General features: G+C 39.6%; 1 pseudogene; it reads right to left on the bottom strand.

Moving 5' to 3' along the window:
• Nucleotides 1–781: 781 nt before the first annotated feature.
• LOC114905805 lies at nt 782–1,568 on the bottom strand (annotated as a pseudogene).
• Nucleotides 1,569–9,433: the final 7,865 nt, after the last annotated feature.

The following is a 9,433-nucleotide window of genomic DNA, read 5'->3' as shown; positions in this document are numbered from 1 at the left end:
TTTGCTTATCCATAAGAAGCAACTCCTCATTCATTTAAGTTTTATTATGAGAGTGTACCTACCAATTCAGTCACATCTTCAGGCTCCACTTCTAATTCTAGTTCTCTTGCTATTTCCACCACATCTGCAGTTACTTCCTCCACTGAAGTCTTGAACTACTCAAAATCATCCATGAGAATTGGAATAAACTTCTTCCAAACTCCTGTTAACGTTGATGTTTTGACCTCTTTCCATGAATTATGAATGTACTTAATTTTCATATAGAATGGTGAATCCTTTCCAGGAGGTTTTCAATTTGCTTTGCTCAGATATCAGAGGAATCACTATCTATGGCAGCTATAGCCTTATGAAATGTATTTCTTAAATAATAAGACTTGAGTGTCAACATTATTCTTTGATCCATTGGCTGCAGAATAAATGTTGTGTTCGCTGGCATGAAAGCAGCATTAATCTTATTGTACATCTCCATCAGCGCTCTGGGTGACTAGGTGCATTGTCGATGAACAGTAGTATTTTTTTTAACATCTTTATTGGAGTATAATTGCTTTACAATGGTGTGTTAGTTTCTGCCTTATAACAAAGTGAATCAGCTATACATATACATATATCCCCATATTTCCTCCCTCTTGTGTCTCCCTCCCACCCTCCCTATCCCACCCCTCCTGGTGATAACAAAGCACTGAGCTGATCTCCTTGTGCTATGCGGCTGCTTCCCACTAGCTATCTATTTTACATTTGGTTGTATATATAAGTCCATGCCACTCTCTCACTTTGTCCCAGCTTACCCTTCCCCCTCTCTGTGTCCTCACGTCCATTCTCTATGTCTGCGTCTTTATTCCTGTCCAATGAGCACTAATATTTTGAAAGGGATCTTTGTCTTCTGAATAGTAAATGAACATTGGCTTCAACGTAAAGTCACCAGCTGCATTATCCCCTAACAAGAGAGTCAGTCTGTCTTTTGAATCTTTGAAGCCAGGCATTAACTTCTCCTCTTCAGCTATGAAAGTCATAGAGGGCATCTTCTTTCAATATAAGACAACTATGTCTACATTGAAAATCTGTTGTTTAGTTAGTGTAGCTACCTTTGTTGATTATCTTAGCTAGATCTTCTGGAAAGTTTGCTGCAGCTTCTACACCAGCGTTTGCTGCTTCTTCTTCCACTTTGATGCTTTGGAGATGGGTTCTTTCCTTAAACCTCATGAACCAACCTCTGCTAGCTTCAAACTTTTCTTCTGTAGCTTCCTCACCTCTCAAAGCCTTCATAGAATTGAAGAGAGTTAGGGCCTTGCTCTGAATTAGGCTTTAGCTTAAGGGAATGCTGTGGCTGGTTTGATCTTCTATCCAGACCACTAAAACTTGCTCTGTATCAGAAAAAAGCCTGCTTTTATTTTTTATCATTTGTGTGTTCACCAGAGTAGCACTTTTAATTTCCTTGAAGAACTTTTTCTTTCCATTCACAATGTGACTGTTTGGCTCAAGGGGCCTAGTTTTTGGCCCATCTTAGCTTTTGACATGCCTTCCTCACTAAGCTAAAGCATTTCCACGTTTTGATTTAAAGTGAGAGACATGTCTCTTCCCTTCACTTGAAAACTTAGAGGCCTTTGTATGGTTATTAATAGGCTTATTCAATATTTTTGTATCTCAGGGAATAGGGAGGCCCAAAGAGAGGGAAAGAGAGGAGGGAGTGGCCAGTTGGTGAAGCAGTCAGAACACACACAACATTTATCCATTAAGTTTGTCATCTTATATGGATGCTGTTTGTGGTGTCCCAAAACAATTATAATAGTAACATTAAAGATCACTGATGACATATCATCATAACAGATATAATGATAATGAAAACGTTTAAAATATTGCAAGAATTACCAAGATATGACACAGACATATGCAGTGAGGAAATGCTGTTGGAAAAGTGGTGCCAATAGACTAGCTTGACACGAGGTTGCCACAAATCTTCAATTCGTAAAAAAAACTCAATAAATGTGAAGCACAATAAAGTGAAACACAATAAAACAAGATACACCTGTATGTGGATAATTATAAAATCCAACACAAGGTGTAGCTGTGAGGATTAAATAAGAAAAATGCAAGTAAATTTCTTAGCACATGAACTTGTTCATGGCAAGTACTCATATACTCTTAACTAGTCATTCCTTAAAATAAGCCCTTTTCACTTATCAGATCTGTCTACAAACCACCTGGCTCATGCTCCACCTCTGAACCTTTGCTCTGTTTCACACTCAAGCTCTCTTGGTCAGGGCCTGAGTGTGAATCAAGGAGACACTGTAGCAGGGTTTTGTTCTTTATAGTCAGTTTCAGAGCAGTCTTTCAAATGCTGCAAGTTTCTGGAAGCCCAAATTCTGGATAAACAAAACATTATTGAGAATAAATGTGGGAGATACAGTGATAATTTATAACTGGAGGGGTTATGGATATAGGCATAAATATAATTCCATTGTACAAGGCAGATTATAATACATGCTCTGAGAGGTACAAATTAAGCACTGGGGACAAAAAGGAGGAAGTGATTTCTTATGGGTGGGAAGATTGGTAAAGACAACTTGAAAGGGTGAGACAACAAAAAGAAGACATTCAGAAGGTGGTAGAATAGTGAGACCTTTTCAGTCCAATCAGAACACAGCTAAAAGCACAGGGGCAGACCTGGGCATAGGATATGTAAAAAATTGGTAAGGAGCTTGCGGCTGTAGCATAGCATGTGCCAGGTTAAGGAACAGGGGATGTGGTGGGAAACAAGGTTAGTCAACAGCCTCAAATGCAGAGACTTAGCATTCCATCCACTGCTGGGTGGAAGAAGATGATGTTCCAACACTTCTGATAGTGTAATGTTGGCAGGATGAAGTAGAGAGTTGATCTTCCATGCCCCATCTAGCAGAAGCACGTGATTCTTCCCTAAGCAGATAGTACTTCCCTGTCAGAGTAGTATTAAGTGGTATGGTACTGAGCACAGAGCTGATCTTCCATCCCCCACTCATCAGAAGCAAGCAGTGCTATGCTCTGATTTTCTTGCCAGAGTAGCATCAGTGAGGGTTTATGATGAGCTGTTCCTCCACAGTCATCTAGAGGTATAAGGTAGTGCTAGTGACAGCTATGCTATAACTTCTCCTAACCATCCCCCTACATCAAATCAACAGCAGTGAGACTGAACAATGCAGAGCAAGGCAGGCCTAGTCAGAACTCTGGTTCCCAATGCTCACTGTATCAGTGAAACCCACTGAGGAGTTGAGCTTTCATCCCCAACCACTGTCAATGAAACTCAACCAGGGTAACAAGATGGGAATAAATGGTATTCAACTCTCCCTATGTCCTTGGAGTCAGTGAAGCCTAGTGGTCAGATAAGTCACCACCCACACTTGGAGGCAATGAGATGGTATGAGTCAGTACACAACTTTCATCACTAAGGTACTGGCAGATTTAAGAAGGGAGCTAAACTTCTAACCATTCCACCCATGTGCAATGAGGCAGTGTGAGTCAGTACTCCACTTTTGCAAAGGTAGTGCCAAGAGATCCCACAAAGAAGATGAACATGCACGCACACCCAACACTCCAGCTACATAACAACAGTGGGACTAGCTGATAAAGAAAAGTCAAATAAAATAGTCTCATAATATGATACCAAAAATAACAAAGATGCAATGAAAATCACAACTTGAATGAGGCAGTACATATAATAATGCCAAAACCAAGATAAATAAAATATTGAAATTATCTGAAATAGATTTTAAATCATCTAAAGCATTAAAATGCTTTAATACACAATTTTGAATTATATTGAAACAATTGAAAAACATAGAAAACATCAGCAAAGGAATAGAATCTATAAAAAAGAACAAAATGGAAATTTAGCATTGAAAAATGAAATAACCAAAATAAAAATCTCCTGGGATGGAATCAATTTATGACTAGAGAGAACAGAAGGTAGAATCAACAAACTTGAGGTTAGAAAAATAGAATTTGCCCCATTGAACAGCAGAGAGGAAACAAACTTAGATATAAAGAGCAATCTTAGGAAACTGTGAGACAATAACAAAAGAGCTAACATTTGCAATTCCTTTAATGGAAGTGAAATTCTTACACACATATATATATATATATATATATATATATATATATATATCAAAACATGTACAAGATCTGTATACTGAAAATTTTAAATGTTAATGCCAGAAATTTAAAAAGATGTAAGTAAATAGAAGGATATACAGTTTTCACAGATTGCAGGACTCAATAAAGATGTTAATTCTCTCCAAAATGATCTATGAATTTAATGCAATTTCTATGAAAATTTGAGCATGTTTTTTCATAGAAATACGCAGGATTCTTCTTATATTTATATGGAAATGTTCAATATCTAGAATGTCTAAAACAAATTTGAAACAGAAGTATGTAGTAGAAAGAATCATTCTACCTTAAAGTTGCATAGCTACAGTAATCAAGAAAGTATGGTGCTTACAGACCAACAGACACACGGAGAGAGAACTCAGAAAATGACTCACATTTACATCCACCTGATTTTTGACAGATGTTCCAAAGCAATTCAATAGAGAAAGGATAGCTTTTTCAACAAATGGTGTTGGGGGAATTGGACATCACAAAGCACACACACACACACACACACACACACACAACCTACATGGAAACCTCTTATCTTATACAAAAATTACCTTGAAATGAAAAACTAACTAAAATGTAAAATATAAAGTTATAAAACTTGTACAAAAAACATAGAAGAAAATCTTTGGTACCTAGTGCCAGCTGAAAAGTTCTTACACTTGACACCAAAAGTAGGATTCTTCATAGGAACAATTGATAAATTTGATCTCATTAAAATTAAAAAATATATATGATCTATGAAACACTCTGTTAAGAGGATGAATAGACAAGCTACAGAAAGTGAGAAAATATTTGCAAATTATACATCTAACAAAAGGTTCGTATCTCGAAAACATAAAGTAAAACTATTTTACTCAACAGTAAAATAGAAGACAATCCAATTAGAAAATGGTAAAAGACATGACCAAAAAATTTCACAAAGAGGATATACAGTCAGTAAATAAACATATGAAGAGATCATTAGCCATTAGGAAAATATAAATTATTACCATAATAAGATATCACTACACATCTATTAAAATAGCTAAAAATTTTAAAATAGTGACCATACCAAATGTTGACCAGGATGCAGAGAAACTAGTTCTCTCTAACATTGATGGTTAGAATGTAAAATGATGTATTCTGGTAGAGACGTTCAAGATAGCAGAGGAGTAAGATCACCTTCCTCCCCACAAATACATCAGAAATACATCTACATGTGGAACAACTCCTATAGAACACATATTGAACACTGGCAGAAGACCTCAGACTTCCCAAAAGGGAAGAAACATCCCACGTACCTGGCCATGTGGCTGAAAGTGTCTTGGTGCTCTGGCTGGGTGTCAGGACTGTGCCTCTGAGGTGGGAGAGCCAAGTTCAGGACATTGGTCCACCAGAGACCTCCCGGCTCACCATAATATCAAACAGCAAAAGCTCTCCCAGAGATCTCCATCTCAATGCTAAGACCCAACTCCACTCAACGACCAGCAGCTAAGGTGCAGGACACCCTATGCCAAATAACAAGAAAGACAGGAACACAACCCCACCCATAAGCAGACAAGATGGCTAAAATCATAATAAGGTAACAGACACCCCAAAAAGCAAAACAGGACACAGTCCTGACCCCTAGAGAGACAAGGTCCTGCCTCATTCACCAAAACACAGGCACGAGTCTCCTCCACCAGGAAGCCTACAAAAGGAACTGAACCAACATTAGCCACTGGGGGCAGAGACCAAAAACAACAGGAACTAAGAACTGAAGTCTGCAAAAAGGAGATGATAAACACAATAATTTAAGTGAAATGAGTAGAGAAATACACAACAGATGAAGGAGCAAGGTAAAAACAAACCAGACCAAACAAATGAAGAGGAAATAGGCAGTCTACCTGAAAAAGAATTCAGAGCAATGATAGTAAGGATGATCCAAAATCTTGGAAATTGAATGGAGAAAATACAAGAAACGTTTAACAAGGACCTAAAAGAACTAAAGAGCAAACAAACAATGATGAGCAACACAATAAATGAAATTAAAAATTCTCTAAAAGGAATCAATAGCAGAATAACTGAAGCAGAAGAACGGGAAACTGACCTGGAAGATAAAGTAGTGCAAATAACTACTGGGGAGCAGAATAAAGAAAAAAGAAAGAAAATAATTGAGGACAGTCTTAGAGACCTCTGGGACAACATTAAATGCACAAACATTCGAATTATAAGGGTTCCAGAAGAAGGAAAGAAAAAGAAAGGAACTGAAAATATTTGAAGAGATTACAGTTGAAAACTTCCCTGGTATGATAAAGGAAAGAGTCAATCAAGTCCAGGAAGCACAGAGAGTCCTGTACAGGATAAATCCAAGGAGAAACACACCAAGACACATATTAATCAAACTATCAAAAATTAAATACAAAGAAAACATATTAAAAGTAGCAAGAGAAAAGCAACAAATAACATAAATGGGAATCCCTAAAAGGTTAACAGCTGATCTTTCAGCAGAAACTCTGCAAGCTAAAAGGGAGTAGCAGGACATATTTAAAATGATGAAAAGGGAAAAGTCTACAACCAAGATTTCTCTACCCAGGAAGGATCTCATTCAGATTCGACGGAGAAATTAAAACCTTTACAGACAGGCAAAAGTTAGGAGAGCTCAGCACCACAAAACCAGCTTTACAAAAAATGCTAAAGGAACTTCTCTAGGCAGGAAACACAAGGGAAGGGAAAGACCTACCAAAAAGAAAAACCCAATAGAGCTTCAAGATGGCAGAACAGCTACATGTGGAACAACTACATGTGGAACAACTCCTATGGAACACCTACTGAACACTGGCAGAAAAACTCAGACCTCCCAAAAGGCAAGAAAATCCCCAAGTACCTGGGTAGGGCAAAAGAAAAAAGAAAAAAACAGAGACAAAAGAATAGGGACGTGACCAGCACCAGTGGTAGGAAACTGTGAAGGAGGAATGGTTTCCAAACACTAGGAAGCCCCTTTGCAGGCGGAGACTATGGGTGGTGGATGGGGGGAGCTTCGGAGCCACGGAGGAGAGAACAGCAACAGGGGAGTGGATGGCAAAGCAGGGAGATTCCCACACAGAGGATCGGTGCCGACAGGCACTCACCAGCCCGAGAGGCTTGTCTGCTCACCTGCTGGAAGGGGTGGGGTATGGGAGCTGAGGCTTGGGCTTTGGTCGGATCCCAGGGAGAGGACTGGAGTTGGCTGTATGAACACAGCCTGAAGGGGGCTAGAGTGCCACAGCTAGGTGGGAGGGAGTCTGGGAAAAAGTCTGGACCTGCTGAAGAAGCAAGAGAGATCTTCTTCCCTCTTTGTTTCCTGGTGCGCGAGGAGAGGGGATTAAGAGCGCTGCTTAAAGGAGCTCCAGAGACGGGCTTGAGCTGTGGCTATCAGCACAGACCACAGAGACGAATATGAGACGCTAAGCCTGCTGCTGCAGCCACCAAGAAGCCTGAATGCAAGCACAGGTCACTACCCACACCTTCCCTCCCAGGAGCCTGTGCAGCCTGCCACTGCCAGGGTCCCGTGATCCAGGGACAACTCCCACGGTAGAATGCACAGTGTGCCTCAGGCTGGTGCAATGTCACACCTGCCTCTTCTGTCGCAGGCTCGCACCACATCCGTACACCTCTGTCCCCACGGCCTCAGTGAGCCACAGCCCCTGAATCAGCTGCTCCTTTAACCCGGTCCTGTCTGAGAAAAGAACAGACACTCTCAGGCGACCTACACGCAGAGGCAGGTCCAAATCCAAAGGAGAACCCCAGGAGTAGTGTGAACAAAGAAGAGAAAGGGAAATCTCTCTCAGCAGCTTCAGGAGCAGCGGATTAAATCTCCACAATAAATGTGATGTGCCCTACATTGGTGGAATACCTGAATAGACAATGAATCATCCCAAATTGAGGAGGTGGACTTTGGAAGCCATAATATATATATTTTTCCCCTTTTTCTATTTTTCTGAGTGTGTATGTGTATGCTTCTGCATGTGATTTTGTCTGTAGACCTTTGCTTTTACCATTTTTCCTAGGGCTCTGTCTGTTCATTTCTTTTGTGTGTGTGTGTTTTTTTTATTACTTAAAACTGTTTTTTCCTAATAATTATTTTTTTATTTTTTGTTTTAATAACTTATTTTATTTTACTTTATTTTTATTTTATTTTATCTTCTTTCTTTCTTTCTTTCTTTTTTTCTTCCCTTTTTTTCTGAAACGTGTGGAGGAGATGCTCTTGGTGCTCTAGCCAGGTGTCAGGGCTGTGTCACTGAGGTGGGAGAGACACATTCAGGACACTGGTCCACAAGACAGCTTCCAGCTCCACGTAATATTAAATGGTGGAAATCTCCCAGAAATCTCCATCTCAACGCCAAGACCCTGCTCCACTCAACAACCAGCAAGCTACAGTGTTGGACACCCTAGGCCAAACAAACTAGCAAGACAGGAAAACAGCCACACCCATTAGCACAGAGGCTGTCTAAAATCATAATAAGGCCACAGACACCCCAAAACACACCACCAGATGTGGACATGCCCAACAGTAAGACAAGATCCAGCCTCATCCACCAGAACACAGGCACTAGTCCCCTCCACCAGGAAGCCTACACAACCCACTGAACCAACTTTAGCCACTGAGGGCAGACACCAAAAACAACAGGAACTACAAACCTGTAGCCTGCAAAAAGGAGACCCCAAACGCAGTAAGATAAGCAAAATGAGAAGACAGAAAAACACACAGCAGATGAAGGAGCAAGATAAAAATGCACCAGACCTAAACATTGAAGAGGAAATAGGCAGTCTACCTGAAAAAGCATTCAGAAAAATGATAGTAAAGATGATCTAAAATCTTGGAAATAGAATGGAAAAAATACAAGAAACGTTTAACAAGGACCTAGAAGAACTAAAGAGCAAAGAAACAATCATGAACAGCACAATAAAGGAAATTACAAATTCTCTAGAAGGGATCAATAGCAGAATAACTGAGGCAGAAGAACGGATAAGTGACCTGGAAGATAAAATAGTGGAAATAACTACTGCAGAGCAGAATAAAGAAAAAAGAATGAAAAGAATTGAGGACAGTCTCAGAGACCTCTGGGACAATATTAAACGCACCAACATTCGAATGATATGGGTCCCAGAAGAAGAAGAGAATAAAGAAAGAGACTGAGAAAATATTTGAAGGGATTATAGTTAGAAACTTCCCTAATATGGGAAAGGAAAGAGTTAATCCAGTCCAAGAAGCAAAGAACGTACCATACAGGAAAATCCAAAGAGAAACACGCCAGGACACATATTAATCAAACTATCAAAAATTACATACCAAAAACAAACA

This window comes from Monodon monoceros, unplaced genomic scaffold, assembly GCF_005190385.1.
Source record: "Monodon monoceros isolate NGI ecotype Baffin Bay Population unplaced genomic scaffold, NGI_Narwhal_1 Super_Scaffold_22, whole genome shotgun sequence".
Taxonomy (NCBI): Eukaryota; Metazoa; Chordata; class Mammalia; order Artiodactyla; family Monodontidae; genus Monodon; species Monodon monoceros.
The sequence above is the reverse complement of the archived record's forward strand: the minus strand, read 5'-3'. Positions and strand labels throughout refer to the sequence as shown.